Here is a 20,000-nt window from a genome sequence, read left to right as displayed (position 1 = left end):
CAGGCGCGGCGCGGCCGCGGGAGGAGGATGCGCGGCAGGGCGGCCGCGGCGGAGCCGAGCGAGCTGCCGCTGCCGCTGGCAGGCATAGTGCTATTATAGCGAGCAGCCTTGCCGGTCGGCTGCACTGAGCCAATGGCAGGGAGCCACTGGGCTGGTACCGAGCGCTGTCAGAGGAGGACATCTGTCACACGCCGCCTCCACCGCCACCCACCGCCCCACGCCCCGCTGCCCCCGCCGCGGACGGGCCGGCGGCAGGTACAGGGGGACGGGCGGGGGGAGAGGGCAGAGCCGGCACCCCAACCGCAGCGAGCCCTGCAGGTGGGGTGTGCCCTCCTTTTTCCGGGGGTGGGGACGACGACGAGTGTGGTTCCTCCGGGATTCTGGGGGGGCGAGGGGTGGGCATGGAGAGATGCCCGGGGTGCGACGCCCCCAGCCCAACGCTCCCGCCCTCCCCCTCCTCCGAGCAGCCTCCGCGCCCTCCTCCGCGCCCTTTTCTTTTTTGTTACATATTTCTCTAACACCCAACTCACAGGCACCTCCACCTGCCCGGGGCGGAGCAGCCCCCCGCTCCCCGGCCTCCATCGGTCGCCGCCCCCGCCCGCCGCTCTCGGCTCCTCTGGCCCGTGACGGCGTAATTGGGGGAAATCGGTCATTTCTCATCCCCGCTCGGGATAAGCTCCATTCTGCCCTTTGCTGGACTGCGGCCGCCGCAGCCCATCCCCGCCGCATCCCGCCCGGCAACCTGCAGGATCAGGAGCGGGCTGGCAAAACTTCTGGGTCACGGTGTCGGGAAGCGCTGGGGCCGCATCCTCCCTTCCCGGGGCCCCCGCCTCTCCCCCGCGGTTACTCACGGTTCTCCCGGCCCGGGGCCGCCGGCGGAGGCGGCTCTGCCCACCCGGCCTCGCAGGGCTTGGGCGTCTGCAAAGAAATGGACAACAACCATGGCTTCTTGCAGGCTCTGGTGCAGCCTCTGCGATCCTCAACCTCAACGCCCGTATAATGCACTCGATCAGTTCTACAAAGCCCCCAGCAAACTGGACTAAAAACCATTATGTACATCAGCATGAGGTAGCTATAGCATACCCTGCTCCTTCACCAGCATAAATGTTCCTTTCTTTTTGCAGCACACAAATCGGAGCTGGCTTCCAGGACCAGAATTTGTCACAGTGTAAGACGTGCACAAGAAAGATGCTTAAGTGTGGTTTGTTGTTTTGTTGGGGTTTTTTTTCCCCCCATAAGATATCTGTGATTTGCAGATTTCTCATGTGAGGTGTGAACACTCTTAGCTGGCTCATCTTCCAACCTGCTTTACCTTTATTCTGGATTGTAAAAATCAAGATTGATGGGGTGAAATTCCAGTGCCAAAAGAGGGAACACCTTAGAAAAGAAGCCCAGAAACATGATGTAACAGCTGAACATGTCTCTTAGTCAGCATTTACTGCTGGCAACACAATACCACTGTCCTATCATCTTGTCCTCCAAAATAGATGAGCTGCCACCAGAAGATTCAGGATGGGGACACATACAAACACTTCCCTGGCAGAAATTATTGTGTCAGGTGTTTGCATCCTTGGTGAAGGAAGCCCCAGTTTTTGAGATGTGCCTCCTTCAGATAAGCATTTTCTATCATTACCTCAATTCGTACACGGTGAATAGTAAATTTTGACAGCTGTCACTCATTCTTAGCATTTTCAATACTTAGGAAGGAATTACGGAAATGGCAGAAGTGGAAAGTTTTGACAGCTGAAACACAGGTGAGAGATCAGAATTTGCTGCTTCTTGTTACAGCCAAAAAAGAGTGTGATAATGTACACACACAGTAACACAATTTTTCTGGTTATGAGGATGTATGTGTACATCTAGAAATAACCAGCAAGTTCGTTGCCATGTGAAAATCAAGTCAATATTATAAATACCTGATAAATTTAACAACACAGCACACTTAAGGCCTGGTTCCCACTTCAGACACAATCACAGGTGTGGTTGTCTCTCAAAAATGTCAGAAGTTTAGGTAGGATAGAGCAATGAAAAGACATAAAATTATGCAAGAAATAAAATGAGGCAACTCTTTCCTGGGAATAACTATATTCCAACTTGGACTAGAACTACTTTTTCCACCTTCTAAATAGAGCGTTACTGATACGTGAGAACCCTTCTGCCTGGGAGTGAAACTCCACACATCCACCATCTCAAAGAATTGGAATCTTTTTCTCTGAAATCCTTGCACAGACACATTGCTGACATGTTTGCTCACAGCTGCTACAGCCATACCTGGGTCCTTTCAGGGTTGTACAGCTGCTCTCAGGCCTTTCAGAGATGTGCAGGCACTGCTTGCATGCTCTTGTTAAGAGTCCAAGGACTTGGGAACATCTTCTTGTAGTAACAGAGAAATAATCTATTGTCACAGCTCAAGTTTCAAAGGCTCAACCTGCTTTGTACCAAACAGGAGTGACCAACAGCATTAAAGCTGCTGTAGCTTCTGCTCATGAAGATCACTGTCCTCCTCTGATAAGGGAGGGAAAAAACCAACAAACAATTAAAGATTACTTGATTCCTCCAAGGCACTCAATAAACAAAGGACAAGTAGTACTAAATAACACCTAACAAGCAAAATATACATTTTCTAGTCCTACTTACTCTGGTTCGTCTCTTTTTTTTTTCTTTCTGGATGATCTCTGATACTTTGTTATCTTAACCCTTCACCTAAGTTTTCTTGCCTCATTCTGTTTATTATGATCACACAGGCTCAAGATGCTGCTTCCTTACCAAATTTTTTATTTTTAATAAGTTGCTAATTTCATAAATCCCTAACCCTATGGCTCCTACCTACGATCAGTCTTCCATATTTCCATCTCTGTCCTGTTCTCCTGGGTAAGTATCTGGGGTTTCAGATGTTTATATTGCTATTTATTCAAATCTCTGCCATATAATAATAACCAGTGCTGCTTATTTACTCATTCTCTTATTCTTCTATTTGGGAAAAATCTCCAAGGAATTGTTCCTGTATAAAATGGCAAATATCAACTCAAGAAAGAGGCTATGGATTTGAGAGACTTTCTGGAACACTTCTGAACTAGAAGCCAGTGAACAAATTAAACTAATTCATGTGCATTCTACTGTTTTTCTGCCTGTGAGAATACTCAATATTCTGCATTCAAATATTTAATAATATTCATTATTCAGGAAATAGTCCCGGCATAACCTAGAACAAAATATTCAAGAGTGTAAACAATCCTCTTTTGGTTAACAGTTTTTAAAGCATGGCACAGCGTATGTGTTACTAACATATCCTGAGAAATCATTCACTCTCTCCCAAAACATATCCATCAAGGATAGAAAGGAATATCTGTGTTCAAGTCTCAAGAAACTCAATTAAGCTCCCATAGCAATTCTTATTGAATTCAACAAAATTCACTTTATCCTAAGAATATCTCCCTGTAAGTAATCTTCTGTCTGAGACACACCTTTTTACCATCTCCTGCACCTTCAGTGTTCTTGTATTGGTCCTTTTTTTTTTTTCCCTTTTCACTTAGCGTTGGATGTTTCTCCCTATTTCAGATGTCCATCATCCTTGCATTAAGCGGAAGGAAAACCAGGAGTATCCCGTGTACCTTTTAAAGGCCATTATGGGGTAATGCACATTATACACTGTATTACAACTGCATTCATTCATCAGCTGTGGGGGTGGTACAGCAGGAAAAAGAGGAAACTGGGACACTCTGGTAGCCTAGTTCCCAGCACATCCTTCATGATGTGTGGAGAGTATCAGAGTGGGTTCCCTATTCCAACACTTGAGCTGAGTGGAGTGCTGGTATCACAAAGCTAAGGAAAGGCAGTAGTGCCTTAAAGCCCTGCAGCATGCAGTCAAATAATGGGCTGTAGCCTGCAGCCCCCAAAGTTTTGTCACAGTAAGAGGACTGTGAAGGCTTAAACTAGTATTTCTGCTCAATCTTGAAAGTACAGCAAAGATTTATTAAAACATACTCTGTTTTCTTTTCTTTGCTCCTTCAGTCCTCCAAAGCACATAATTTCATAACACTGCTTATTCAGGACAGCTTCAGGAAGAACCTTGTCCAGCAAGAATTACCCCCTCCCTCTTCTCACGTATCCACGTAGCATCTGTATCTAGCACCACATTCTGAGCACAGTCTGTGCTCAGAAATGCAAACATTTTTCTGCCCCTGCTCTCCCCAGTTACCACTGTTACCACTGCCTGCTTTAGGATACTATTGGAAAAATCTTTGTTGTTACTGGATATAATACACCATTCTCTGTATCTTCCCTTCTTAATATTTATGCTGCAGAATTTCCCTAACAGCAGGTTCACACTGCATCTTTTTGTTTTCTTCCCTAATCCCTTCCTAGCAAAAAAGCCAAACCAGACAATTAAAAATTTACAATAAAATTGCAAATGATGCACTGAATATGAGGTGACACCAACAAGTAACTGATGTACTGTAATAGTATTAAACAGCAGGATATTTTTGCAAAGGCCAGAAAACACCTGATGGCCCAAGCCAAGATGAAAGAACCCTCTGCAAAAGCCACTCTTGCCCATTTCAAACACTGAAGATGCAATGCATTCTGCTATATTAAACATTGCCTTAGAAGCAAATCCTCTATCAAATAGAATGTCTCTATGTGAAGAGTAAATGGAGCCAGCAACTGGAAAATGAATCCCCAAAGCAGTCTGTCATGGAATTATAGTTTCCCAATATCCATTCAAACCAAACATCCAAGTCAAACCCAAACAGAATAAATGAAATTAAATTATCAAAAATCATAAGAAAAAAATTGGATTTATCTCAAAGGCAATGATTCCATCTCCAGTGGAAGGTGTACCTGCATGAGCAGGGGAGTCTTTAGGTGGGTTTTTTTTTTTAGATGGTCTTTTTCAAATGGTCTTTAAGGTCCCTTCCAACCCAAACCATTCCATGACTTTTCCCAACTGACTGCTATAGAAAATCCAGTTTCAGTTTCACTTTTCTAACAATCTAGCACAACAGTGCAAGGAACAATCTTTCTTGTTTTTGTGACAACACAAAAAAAACTCAATTAAAAAAATACTCTTTCATAAATCAAAAATGAAAAGTTGAAAGACCACAGAATGGGTGCAGTTCCACCAAGCCACCAGCCAAAGCTCGCTAAAATCCAGCAGGCAAGGTACGTAACTAGCACTACATTAAAGCAAACAACACATTGACATCATAAACAATATCCAGAGAGATTTCAAGCAGCCATTCTGTGTCTGGTACTTTTCTGGAGATGGAGATGACTACAAAACGAGCACCAAGTTTTCATTTTTGCGAATTAAATTTTTAAAATTAATTTTATCCAGTTAAAACTTGCTATGTTAAAAAATACAATACTTCCAAGATGCTTAAGAAGTGAAAAGCTTTTAATGAAAATAAACGAGGCACAAAGGGAAAACCTGATAAAATGAAATTCACAAATAAATAGGAAAATAATAAATTTTATGATCTAGCATAGCGGATGATTTGTGGTCATTTATTACAAACAGATTATTTTCCCTGCCAATGTCCACACAATTTTTTTCCAGAATTAAAAATCTGGAGTCTAAAAAATTGATCAAAAGTATTCCACAGTCAGTTAGGAATGGTTTTGTTCACGTCAGTGAGCTTGGGCTCATTTACTGAAGCAGTAGGTATTTCCATGGCAAGAAGTCCTGAAGTTCACACCAGGAATTGGCATTAGCTCCAAGCTTTTCCACTGGGTGGTGGTAATGAGATCAAGAAGTTCAGGAGAACTGGTAGCAGAACTCACAACAGCACCAGTATTCACTCATTTATGTATTCATTCAATCATTCCGTCTCTCCCTCTGTACACACATACCTACCCTATGTATACATATGCCACACTGGAAATCTAGTGTCACAGTAATGACAGGATGAACAGAACAGTTTCTAAAATTTTTGAGGGCTGGACTGTACAATTAATCTTAACACAGTTCCCTGCGTTAGCATTCAGTTGAACAACATCATTTTCTCCATGTAAAAGCTGAAGAGAGTTGAGGTGAGACAGATGACAGGTCAGAAAATAGCACTATTTATTCCTGAATGAGCAAGTATAAATTAGAGACCCACTGGAGAAAAAAACCCTCCAGAGATTCATATTGTAATACATTTCATCGAGTTCAATATATGACATGCTATGATGGCTTCCTTTTTCATGTGATCTGTAATTGTCACAGAAAAGAATGGAAACTAAATTAAAATTGTTGTGTTTACGTTCCCAATCTTACACATTTCAGTGAGATCCATTTTTCAAAATGGGAATGTTTGGCATCATCTGAAAATCAAAGCCCTTTACAATATTTATGGTTACGACCTCCCAGCTTAAGACACCATAAATCACATCAGGCATTAACTGGTTCACTTTCACAGGGCACTTGTTGTAACAGTACCAAAACACGCTACAGTATTAAGCACATGCTAGGGAAGGATATTTCTAATATTATATAATATGACACACTGCCATACTTTTAAAACTACACAGATTTTATGAATTACAATTTAAATAGTGGTAGATACATGCAGTCCAGTAACAGTCTTGAAGTGCTTATTTTGGCCCTCCTGAGTGATGTTTGACACTAGCAGCTTACTGTCTGAAAGCCCTGTTTATTCATTGGAACAATTCTTTTTCCTTAATAACTAATGACTTAGCAATCTGTCTGCTGTAGCAAAAGAATATAATTATAAATAGGCATGTTAAAATGCTATCAAAAGAATTTAATCCAACTTTCAAAATATTAAGTTATGTGCTCAGTTAAAGATAACCATATCAAAATAGCTTGAGTACATTATAGATTACTAGCCTGAAAAAAAATCATGGTAAGAAAAAAGGTCAGTATTGCTCTAAAAATAGGGAGGATTTCCAAAGCCCAGTATATCTGGTTTGGCAATTGGACAATTAAAAAATGTCTACATAATTCATTTAATTAAGTAAGAACTTACTCATTACCCCAAGCTATATAAATCATCCCAAGTTTTACCAAATGTACATTTCCTTGATTATCTGTAAGACCTGTGTGATCAGAAGACAAGGCATGCTATTAACAGCAATATCAGGACAACTGCCATGGGTAAGCTACAAATCTGTGTCCAAACAGCAACAAGAGCAGTTGTTTCTTCATCCAATTTCTGAGATGCCTTGGAGCTATCTTGCTCTTGTATTGGTGAGCCCTGAAGTAACAATCTTTCTTGTCTACAAGAGGGAGGGATGAAGTATCATAACTATTAATGACTACACATTAATTTAATTAAAATAATGAGCAGTCTGACATCGTTTATTTATTAGTAGAGTGGAAAAAGCTAGTTCCGTGATTTTTCTGCTCTACAGCTATGTTCGCATGGTCTTTTCGATGAACAGTTCCTCATGATAGTTACATGGGAAGGGTCATCAAAGATAAACCTTCCTCAAAAACCTTCTCTTAAAAGACTATCTTCCACTTCCTTCTTTGCATAATCATGATACAATGTATGCATGCATATATATATATATATATATATAATGTATATTTAGATAGGAGCTTAATTTTCTACTTTCATTATTGCTATGTACATTCCAGTGTCACTTGACATACTTCTGTAACTGCACCTTACCTTTTCTCCATCCAAACCTAAATTTAATACAAGATATCTATTATCTTGACCTACACTCAAAACAATGCATATTTTCTTTTACAGAATTTCAATACTGACACCTCCTAAATATATTAAATTACCCTTGAACTAACCTTAACATAAGCATTCCCACTAGAACCAGTGACCCTAATGCATTCTAAAAGCCTGAAGTTAAGAGGAAAAGAAAGTATAAAATGTTTTAAAAGTCAAAACACAACTCTGAACTATTCCCTGGGAACCCATGTGCTGCAGTCTTTACAGGAAAATGCATTTACTGTAAAAGAACAGCCAAACCAAAAAAACATGCAGAAAGAAAAAAAATACCTGTACTCAAATTCTCACCACTCTGGAAGAAATAAGATTATGTTTAAACTCGCTGATCTTGAGTTAGTTTGATAACAAGAAAAAAAACCCAACAAAACAACAACCAACCAAACAACCCATTGCCTAAACCAACAAAAATACCTCCACCCTACTTGTTTTGAAGCCCATCTTGGAATTTGTACCTTGTATTTATTAAGCCTGAGCCTGGTAGACTCAGCCACTGCCAGGACGGTCCCTTGCCCCCTCATGACACCTAAACTTGCCACTTTCAAATGTCTTTGCTGCTACCCTTTTTTCAGCTGCAAATTACCATCAATTATTTGACCTAACACTGAAATAAAATAATCTTCAAGCTTTCCTCTCCCTTTTTCATAAATACTCATGCTTTACTGCAAGACACTGAAGTCTCTATAGCTTCTGCTGGTAAAGCTTTATTGTCATTACTTTCATGCTCAAACATAAATTGATTCCTTGAGCTTCCTAGTTATTTTTGTACATCTTCTCTAAATTCCCTCTGCTTACTTTCCAGAGCAAGTAATTCTCTTATAAAAGTGTATTTGTATCCAAATGACCATGAGTGTAATCTTGTAGGCAGATTATATTTAAAGATCAACCCTTAAAGAAAGCAATTTAAGTTTTTTGATTGGATATTCATCTCCATTATGTCCTCCATGTTATTTTCAGAAAGCAAAACATGGATTAGTTTTGGAATAACACCATAAATGTTGAAAATCAGGAGCTGTAACAAAATTGTCTCACGGAGGGACTTTGAGAATAAAAATAATGTTCAGGGAGTGCCACTGCAAAATGAGATTGAATATAAGGATGCAGGGCACACGTCTACCTCTATGATGTTGCTCCTTCATCTTTCTGGCTTTCCACTCATGGAGGTTCTCTGGTGTGGGCTGACCTTGGCACTCCAGGCTGTCCTTGCACTCTCCTCTCATGGCTGGCAAGCCCATCCTGTCTTTCTATAGTTACCACAGACTCCTCACACCCACAATTTGCTCTTCTCATTGCTTAAATTCCAGCACAGTCAATTCTTCAACTGTAACTGATGCTTCATTTTGCAAAGTATGTTTTATTATAATTTCTCATCTTCAGTTTACTCACCCTTCACATGAGGAACTAATGAGAAAGCCGAAAGAAACCCAAATACTATTTGTATTAATTTATTAGAAGGAAGCCAATTTTTGCTCAATATTGCAACCTTGTATTTTGGATTTAACAGAACATTCCTCAAACTGAAGACCAGCAGAGAAGTAAGTGGATTTTGGACAAAGCATTTTCTGCCCTCATGAAAACAGCAGCAGGAAACAAACTCCAGTGGTCAAAATTGGATCATAAAGATGAAAAACCATATGTGTTTCTGGTCTTTAAATTGCTACTCTACAGAGTGATAAGAGACATCATATAGAACCTTATCAGGATTTAATTTCCTAACAGAAATGAGAAAGGAATGTGCAAAGCCCCTCTTACATGATCTAGCACTAGATTGCAGTATATGATAAAAATATCTTAACGGGCATATACCTAAGGAAGATTACATTCCATCACTTCTTCCTGAAGATGCTTTCTATATACAAATCCTTTTAAAAATAGCATCTTTCTGGTTTGCTGTGCATGACTGTCTTCTTCAGGGAATGTTTTCTGGCAAAAACCTCCTCACAGTTACTGTATCTTTTTAGTGCTTCTGTAATAATACCTTGTAAAATGCTCTTAGTATATGAAGTTTATGAATGAAACCTGTCAAAGTATATGTAGCACAAAAATGATTGCTAAATTCCTTTGAAATTTAATTCTTAGCTACAGTCTAAATGTTCTATACTGCAAGCCACCACCACTACGTGAAAAATATGGTTTGTATGTATTTGTATTTTGTACATACATCTTTGCCATGTCATTCTGCATCCCCTTACTGACTCTTGTATCCTAAATGATATTTACTGAATCCCCCCCATTCTATTCTATTTCTAATCTCTGCTAACTACAATGTTATTTCCATATAAACTCAAATTTCCAAAGGATTCACTGTGAGCAATGTTGCCCTTTTGATCAAGAAAATGAGTACATTTTAACACAAATGTTATACTTTTCATATTGTGATATATTTACAGCAGGGGCACTAAAAAGAGCATTTACAAACAATGCAGGCATGTTCAGCATCCATGTAGGGCCTCTGGGCAGAGACAAGCAGTTCTCCGGATTTGGGAGTACTTGCTCTGCTGGGTAATGGGCAGCATTTTAAGGCAAGTGGCTGTAGGAAATGAGGGCTCCCTCCCTCAGCTTCATCTTTTTTCTGCTCTGCAGGTTTTGCACTTTCTCCTCCTCATGTTTCTAACTTAATCTAATTCTTAGAACCTAAAATACCTGTCATAACAGTCAGAACAGGATTATTTGCTACTGTGGCTATGCTATACCATAACATGTGCTGCTCTCATTTTACAGCACTACTAGTGCCATTAAAAGGAATAGTTTTCCATGGCCATCTTGAATTTTTGTTAGGTAAATTAGAAAAGGCTAATTATTAATAAAACACACTAACATATGTACCCCTGAACAGACTACGGCTGTGGCCATCCTAGCTTGTTTTAACAATTTCTGAGTCCCATCCCCTATGCTCAAAAAAAAAAAGCTCACAGGAAGTATTTATAGTATATATTTATGACACTTCTTCCTAGAAGCATCTCTGAGAAGGGTTTGGCTCATTCTTCCCCACTCCACATCTATTGGGATGATGAAGCAGATAGGATTTCCCACACTTATCTCCAGTATGTCTCCTGCGTCAGGCTGTTCTGTGACTCTGCAAAGCACTGCACATCTTGGTGCTGTGCCAAGTCTGCCTGGGAAGCCAGACTTTCAACCAGCTCCTCATGCCACAACCAAAATCACCCAGAAATACACCTTACAGAAATACACAGCTGACTATATTCTTAAATACATTTTGGCGTGAAAAAGCTTCAGATAAGTAAAAATTTCAGCAAAGCCTGACCTTTCCTTGGACATGCTTCAACACTTACTGCAATGTTATATTCCAGTTATAGAAACGCCCCAAATGAATAAGAAAATATTTAAATTTTACAGATACCACCCTAAGGAAAAATTTTAGTTAAACATAAATGGCATGATTACCTAATGGGCATACCAAAATGTTAGGAAAATGAAGTGTTTGGATAAAACAGCAATGATTAATTTTTCATTTAATTTTTTTTCTCAAATATAACATGCTTCTGGAGATCATACTTAGTGAACATACTCGTGGTTCCAAGCCCACACAGTATTTTAATTCCATAAGGTGCGTGGGAGGCATTTTAAATCCACATAATTTTGTGTTATTTTCTTTTTACATATTAAGTTATTATCATCAGATGGAGGGGAAATTAAACATTCTGAATGTGTTAAAAGCCTCGGTCTTCTTGACTCCTATTACCAACTGCTAACTATTACTAAAATCATCCATTTTTGGAACATGAACAACCTTGATAACATCAGATGAAGACAAAATAAAAATAGAGCTTTGGCAAATCCTGTGAATTGAATTCCGGTATCTCGGAACACCATGTAAAGCTCCTGATTGCCTTTGCAAATGTAACTCACTATATTAATATTGAAGCTACCTCATTTCCTAACTTTACTAAGAGCAGCCAGAACTATAGTCATGCTGGGATAGTGAGGAACTAAATAAAATCCAGCTATGAATATAGCTGTGATTTGTTTTTTCCTGGGAAAGGTTTTGCAAAAACCTTTCCAGAAAAGGTTTTGTGAAAATTATTCCTAAACAACTTTATATGTAGTCTTCCTTTCTTTTGGGGTACATTATATATGTTGCTTCCCCTTTTTCTGAGAGTAGACAGTAAAAGCCATTTTTTTAATCACCTTATTTATTTGGCTTTTAAGATGACCAGAATTAAAAAGCATTTCTTTTTTCATACAGTCCTTGTTCTGACATACAGTCCTGTACAGAGCACTTGGATTTTATCACTACTAAGACACACGGTAATAAAGATGCTTAATGAGCAGCAAGCCCAGCTTTTGCTTGTCTGAGTCATGTTTACATGACACACCTATACATCTGATGCCTCAGGAAGAGGTCCCTGGAGCACAGCCCTACACAGCAGGGGGAATTCTGGGCCCTTGAATAGGACAGCCCTGTCTTCACCCACACGTCTCTGCAGTACGTGCTGATACATACAAGGTGGCACCCCTGGTTTTCACAATCCCTCCAGCCATTTCAGAGCAAACATGCTCTGCACAGACCTTCATAGGATGAGGAGTAGGATTCCCGTCACCATCACATCACAAACACAAGGTCAAAAAACTCCACAAAGACAACTGGCTGAGCTCAAGCACCCTCTGCTTCAGCTGCTCCAGCTCCTGTCCTCAATGCCTGCACTTCTCTGTCTGCAACACACTGATAAAGCTTCGGCCAGACCATGAGCTCAAAAGGATGCTCTGATGAGGCAAGAACATAGATGTTCTATGGCATCACACCAAGGTGCAATGTCATGGGAGCAATCTCATGACAAGGCAGATTATTACATATGCAGGATCTATATACAACCACTTTTCCCCATTTCACAGGTGAAGAGTTGCCTGAGGTGGTGCAAAGCGACTGGGAAGGCTGCAGGAGGTGTTTGTGTTCCCAGCCCTTGCTGGGTGGTGGGAGAAGCAACATCCCTGGGACAAGTCGTGCTGGGACAGTGCCACAGGTTGCATCCAGTGGACAGCACAAGCGTTTCCATCACACAGCCAAGGTCTGTCCCGCTCCTCAAGGCCCAGCTGAAAATCAACCACTCAGATGTCTGGGCTGCCCTTGGGCCCTAGCTAGCTCTTCCATGGCTGCCACAGCCTGACAATGAGCACACAACATCTCAAAAAAGCTCCTCAGCTGCCTTCTGACATATAAACATGTAAAAACCAGTGACCATCAGAAACACCAGTGACTACATCAGGAAGGGGCAGATGTAGATTTATATGTAAAGAAGGGTAACTTATGCTGATGTGGGTACAATAAAAACAATTCCAGTATGTGTTATGTAAAATCCTTTACTATCCAAAATCTTATCAGTTCTAGAAAATCACATACACTTTAGGTACTTTACTAATAGCTTTTATTTGGTGGAGCACTATATAAGTGTCTTTGCTACAAGGTGAGAAAAGATAATAGATAATTTTAAAAAGCATGGAATACTTTAAGAACCACCAAAGACCCGGAATTAATTCAATTTCAGATTAAAAAAATAAAGCCTGAAATGTCAGGTGATCTCACTGCAGTCATAAATATCTGGAAACTGCGTTATTATTTAATGCTTTCCTCTGTTCATAAGCCTCTTAGAATAGAAGCACATTCTCCAGAGATCATTGGCTTACTGTGTACCTAAAGAAACCAAGCCACAGTTCAACTATGGTAAATAAATTTAATTCCCCCAGGAATGGGCAGGTGAAAGGGCTTAAATTCAAATGGAAATTAGATTAACAATAATAAGAAAGTTATTTAATCCCTAACTTATATAGTGAGGTCCTTGCGCAGCTTTACAAGAGCATTCACAACCAGTGTAGAAAACAAAGCATAAAGAGCATATACGTTAATTTTTGTCATGGATTTTAAATTCACTTTCAAATCCTATCAGTGAACAGTCCTCTTCCATTTGGTAGCCATGTATTCTCTCAAGTGCTTTAAATTATATTTAAAACCTAATGTAAGCAACATGCAGCATTTACTGATGTCCGTAAGTATTCTATATCACCACCCAAAACATAAGATACAACTCAGCAACAGAAGATATCTTTCCACTGGAAAGATTACAGTGATTTGGCTACAGCCTTTACTTTCCCTCTGCCAACTTAGTTTCACCATAGTTTTGATGAAGATATGAGTGGTGTTGGTTTTTTGGGTCATTTTATCCTGTAAGGTCTAACAGAAACCAATTCTTTTCCCCATTTCCTTTAAAGATCCACAACATGTTGAATATTACACTAGGGATAGTTTTGCTGTTGCTGGTTTTGCCTTCAACAACATTGCAATTTAGGGATCCATGAAAATGGTGAGGCCATACTACTGGAAAGGACACTCACATCCTTAAATGCGGGCCACTGGGGGGCCCTAATGAAGCCAGTGAGCACCGATCTACAGCAGCTGAGGAGAGTAAGCCTTAAAACCTCAAAAAGCAGTTTAGTGAAACCAAGATATATAAATGCAAATCTGTTGGTAATAAACAGAATCAGAAACTGGAGAGCTGGATGGCTTTGCTGACTGCTTTAAAATCAAGATTAAACCAGAGGTTGTCTACAAACAAGGCTACCTGCTTCACAGACAGAGTGTGGTACATCAGAAAGCAATTAAATCAGCAGCCTTAGCATTTGTTTTTGTTTGAGCTGCAGACAGTACCAGCCATTGACCAATAACAGTATTTAAATAGCAAGCAAGCAGTGTCACTGTTGGGCAAGAAAAATGAACCAGCAAAGATTAGGAAATACACTGCAGTAGGAAGACAGCTAGGCACAGGCATCAGTTATTTAGGGATTCAGTCGTGCCTGCTGCCCACAACAATAACAACTCTCTCTGCTGTATTTTCAGAAATGAGCTTTCTGCCAACAGTAATGCAACAGCTGCAAACTCCACTAAAGATTTCAGCTTAATTACTACAGGATTCCTCCAAGCCCTGCTAAACACTGACCTTACAGGGACTGACTTGTGGCTCTGGAACAGTGTGCAGCATCCTCGCTTCTCTCTAACTAGAGCCTTTAGATGTAGATAAGCTCCATTCAAGCTCTTGACATGCTTGAAAGCACCACTTCTGCTATTCCATCTCCCTCCAGCTCAGATATTCCTGCAGGCCACACACAAAGACATAACATTTCTTACAGTTTGTGCTGGCATCCTACAACCCACAAAAAGCCTCTTGCTCAAGCACACGGCAGCACATTTGTTGGTGCCTCCTGCTCTTGGAGTTAATCAGGACTACAACATGTTTCCACAAGAGAGGAGTCTTCATTGTTCTGCTGAGAAACATAGATACACACCTATATATTTTATCCATACAGGACAGATATATAGATATCTGTAACTTTTGCAGCACTCTCACCTCCAGGGAATGCATGAAATATTCATACTTTCATTATGTATTGGTGGATTGCAATGTATAATCTTATAAAGGATCTTATTATGATTATCATACTAATAATTTATAGACAAGAGAATCTGAGGCATATAAAAAGCATAGTCAAGCTCTTATGGGTGAGCTCTTGTTTTATACCACACAGTATAAAATACCCAAAAGAATACATGGACCCCTGCAAACACAGGCAGGAAAAGAGCAAAACCTTTTGACTGGCACAGGGATAAGTTGCTGCTCAAGGAACTCCCTGCTCATGCTGGTAATTTCCTCTGCCATGTTCCCTGTGATTGATTTTCACAAGTAGGAGTAAAACAGAATCATGCAAGCTGGGACACTGCCTAGAAAATAAATCTTTGAATTCAGCTGACAAAATGAGTCAAACAGCAATATCATCAGGACCACAAAACACCTTAGGTCACCTTGCCAAAGAGCAGGAGAATCTACTCAGGAACCTCATTCTTAAAGAAAAGCAGTTACTGCTGACAAAATGTGGTTTTAATGGCAAATAGTGCCAGGCTGGGAGTGCTGGTACAGCCTAATGACATAAGTTAATGCTGTACCAACTTAACCCCCCTCCCCAAAGGTTCTGGAACAATAGGTCTGAGTGACAGAAAAGTGCTTTTTTGTGCACTATTGAAATTAAATGAAAGGGAAAAGGAAAGGCAAATAGGTTACAAACATCTGAAAGGAAATTTAATGGGTGACATTCACCACTCCTTTTCCTTTCACCACTTTCTGACAGTTTATTGTTCACATCTTGCTCAGGGCTGCCTTTTGCCTATTCGTAAATGGTCCTGGTCCCTCTGAATAAGCTGTTTCTAGCTACCACTTCTCTGTACTTTGTTATTTTAATGAAGAGCCTTCTTAGTTATCACAAGGCTACTTTCCATTTAAAATTAAACTGGCTGGCCAGTCAATACTTAGAATTGCAGAACAACTGTAAAGAGGAAGGTACTGTTCTGAATTCTGTGGTCCACAGTGATAACTTGCACTGTTCTCCTTCATGGTACCTAGAAACAAAGAAAGCCCCTCCAAGATTATCTCCTGATGTTCAAGTATAGAAAGTTTGCTAATAGTAAACAGTTAGACTTAATGGAGAATGGATGAACAATATCCCAGTGGGCATCTAAACACGACACTTCATTCAGCTCAGTGTTATTGCAATAATTGCCATTACAATAAGACTTATAAATGTATTTACAAGCAAACATATTCCCAACATTTGCAATACACGGTGCTGTTGGAGTAACACAACATATAAAGAAAGCTAAAAATCAAAGCCAATTTGCCACGTGCCTAAAAAGTTGTACAACACTAAAGCCGAAATAAACAATGCCATTATGTCCTATTAATGTAATTCCCTTCTCTCTTCCTTTGGACATACCAACCTATTTCCCAATCTCACAGCATCTCTGTTTTCACCCCTTGCTGGTCCACACATTGCAAAGAGTTTAGCACTTGTGCACACTAAGTCTGCATCACAATTCTTTCATGCAAGAGGTATTTAGGGGGAGAACAGAGATAGCTGGAGGGGCAAATGTATCTGCACCAATTTCATACACTCTGGATGGAATTACTACAGAAGAGAATGTACTATCTATTGTTAGAGTGGAGAAATGCCACCTGATGGCAAGGATGAGAAACAAGAAGTGTGGGGAGACGTTAAATGCTTTTTTGGTTTTGTTCCATATCCAGGTGAATACTCTTAAAAAATGGCAGCTGTAAAAGCCAAAGCCTTACATACAATTTTTGCAGGCAATTCATTTTCATATCTGCCTTCATTCTTTTCCAGTAATTTCACTGAAAAATTCACGTGCATCCAGAATGAATAATCCAAGGTTACAAATAGGACATGGAGTCAGATGACACGCTTTTTTACAAGAATTAATGCCACATAAAGGAGCTGCAGAAACAATCCAAGCCCCAATTTCTGACTTGTAAACTTCCAACTCAAATCTTCCTCCTCCTTTCAGTGTAAAAGGAACTAGTGAAACATGGACAGATTACTGACAGATTTGCAGCCCTTCTCTCAAACAGGGAAATCTGAGCAAGACCAAAATATGGTTTAAGAGGTTTGGAATACAGAAAGCTGCTATAAAGGTCCATATACGTTAATCCCTGTATAGCGTTTCTGGAATCAGCTGGTGAATTGGATCAGTATGTGCAGTTTTTGCCTATCCTAACAAGACAGAGGCCAGATTGGCAGGCTGAGCCTAAACTCTTCAACTCATGATGGCCCAGGCCCACAAAGCAGCTAAGCTACTACATGACTGGCGGGCAGGCGAATTTCAGTGAAACATGCTTTTCCACTTGTGGGATTATATATTTCAGTATAGTTACTCTCTGGCTTTTTGTCTTCATTTTCTCCATCTGATCACGGCTCTCTTTGCTAATACAGGCACCCTCTCTTTGACTTCCAATAGAATAATATTCAGTAATAATCTACAAAGCAAGGCTTACATAGTGATCGCTTTGACTATACAATGTCTAACACCAGAAGTTACAATTTCCTCTTCCTATTCCCTTTCTTCTCACTACAGTAGTCCAAATTTACATGTTTTACAAAGAGAGAGTCACCTTCAGAATTATCAGGGAAGAAATTCTCAGCAGAGAGTTTTCTCCAACATCTGAGGCTTACTGTTGCCCAACCTCTGTGACATCTCATTTCTACTGCTGTCACAAGTACCCTATGTTATACAAGACAATAATATGTGTTATCTTTTCACTCTTTCTTAGCCCAAAGAAGACTTTCAAGTAACGCAGATGCCCACAGTAACCCAATACCTTAAATCCATGTTTATGCAGTGCTGGGCTAATATCATGTGGAAGTGCTGCCCTGCTGCAAAGCACCTAAAGACTCAACTCAAATCTTTAGTGATAACCAACAGCTTCTGCATTTTATTTGCATCAAAAGCACATATACCATATTTTGTGTTGAAAGTGACAGTTTTTCCTTCCAGTCAGTGAATGGATCATGACACATCATCTGTAAACCTCTACAGCCAGCAGACGCAAATGTGCTTTCTCTCCCATTGAGCTGTATCTGAGGGCCATGAAAGTACAACCTGTTCTCCCCCTGTCTCCCACAAATCTTGAAAACAAAGTGGTACCGGCTGCTTCAGAACAAATAACAACAGCATTCATTTTCCCTTGGACAAATATAACTTTTACACCACTTATAATGTTTTCCCACTTTTTTACCCTATAGTCATCTCTCTGCATAAAAGACTCTCAAATGTGATACGGGTAATGCAGGAAGGAAGAAGTGTCCATCACCACTTGCCAGGGATAAGGCACTAGGGAGAAGAGACTAAGGGCCTGAGAGCATCATAAATCAAGCTACACTTAGGTTAAAGAAAAAAACCCCAACCAACCAACAGAAATCCTTCTCAGATCAGATTCTTTCCATCCCAAGGGTTTCGTCTACCGCATGTGCCCACACACACCCTCAGAAGCCAAAGTTTTCTGCTTTTCCCCTTCTGCCACTGCTTTCTGGATTAAAGTCAGCACCATCCTAACAGCTCCCCACAGCCACTCCGGCTCCAGGACAGGCAGCAGCCAGCGCTTGGCATCACATCCTGCAGTTCTTAGCACATCCTGAGAATAAAAGAGGAAGAATGAATCAGCTGTTTTAGAGTTATAGCATATCTTGGCCATTAGCAGAAAAAACTACAGGAGACAGTGCTGATTAATGCATTCCTCCTCTTTCTGCTTCTCAGTTAATCTTGCAAAGGCTTGTCTGTCAACTCCTGTTCTTCCCAGCATCCATGGGGTTTCCTATGATATAATTATCAAAATGCAATTCAAAAAATGTTTTCTTGCTCTTCACCATCAACTATATTTGGAGAGGACATTATAGCTCAGGGAAAAGGGAAAATAATAATAAATCTGTAACAGCAAGGAAAGCAAATAACTGCATAGTCATAAGCAGTTAAGAGTTTTATTTGCCATGCTAACAATGAGATATAGTTGTACTATAGGTATTCAAAGGAGCTTGAAAAAAGGAGGAGCAAAATATTTCTTCTCTTTCTCCCAAAAAGAAAATATGTGCCTCTGATTTTAGGCGATTGAGGTGGATTGCAGCATGACTGCTGTTCACCCAGTCCCAACCCTGAAGTGGAAAGCACTGAAATACCCATTTATTTCCCTTCCAGCTACATCACCTGGGAGCTGGAAGCATGTTACACTCTGTGATCTCTCCTTGTTTTCTTCCAGGCACGGCTGAGGCTGGTGGCAGAGGGGATTAGGCTCTGAGCTCCACTGGCTCCAAGTGTGTCATTAGGATGACTCATACTGAGGAAGAACTGTGGTTTTTGGTGACTCACATGATGGCTAGTTTAGAGCTTAAACCCTGTGTTCAATCCTTAGCTTGCAATCCCTTCAGTAATCTTTTAATATGAAGTTTAGTTCATATACAGGCCAGCAGAGCCCTCTTCACTAAAATTAATTGGAAATGGATTGTGAAAAGCCACTCACATTAATCACCGTGAACAGTAAAAAGGAAGTATACTTCTTGGGGTGGGTTTTTTTTTCCCATTTTATCTTTCTAAAGCATACCAGAAGGCCTGCTGACCAAAGTCAGCACAGTGCAGTCAAAGCAAAGGCTTTTCAGAAATCTTTATAAGCACACAGCATCCCTGCATCACCAGAGGTAACAAACATCCCGATTTAGGCTCAGGCAGAAAACAGCCCTTCAAGGCAACATATCCACTCATTCCCCACCCCCAGCCCCACCTTTCTCTGTCCTGGAGACATAGCCAGATGGCTTAAAAAATGTGTGGAATATGACATTTTAATTATAGATCACCTGCAGTTAGACCAGGAGCAGCCCCTCTGAAGAATATGGGAGAACAATTAAAGAAAAAAGGATAGGCTGGTTTCTAATTTTCTGTCTCTTCAGATGGCACAGTGGGAA

At 40.4% G+C, this 20,000-nt stretch overlaps 1 long non-coding RNA gene across 1 annotated transcript; it reads left to right on the top strand.

The window, feature by feature from the left end:
- Window positions 1-4: 4 nt before the first annotated feature.
- LOC116446828 lies at window positions 5-15,684 on the top strand. The gene is made up of 4 exons (XR_004241399.1): window positions 5-255; window positions 1,125-1,168; window positions 3,559-3,631; window positions 12,549-15,684. It is a non-coding gene; the product is annotated as an uncharacterized LOC116446828 (long non-coding RNA).
- The last annotated feature ends 4,316 nt before the right edge of the window (window positions 15,685-20,000 follow it).

Source organism: Corvus moneduloides, chromosome 7 (assembly GCF_009650955.1).
Source record: "Corvus moneduloides isolate bCorMon1 chromosome 7, bCorMon1.pri, whole genome shotgun sequence".
NCBI classification, from domain to species: Eukaryota; Metazoa; Chordata; class Aves; order Passeriformes; family Corvidae; genus Corvus; species Corvus moneduloides.
Note: the sequence above shows the minus strand (reverse complement) of the source record. Positions and strands in the feature narration are given on the sequence as shown.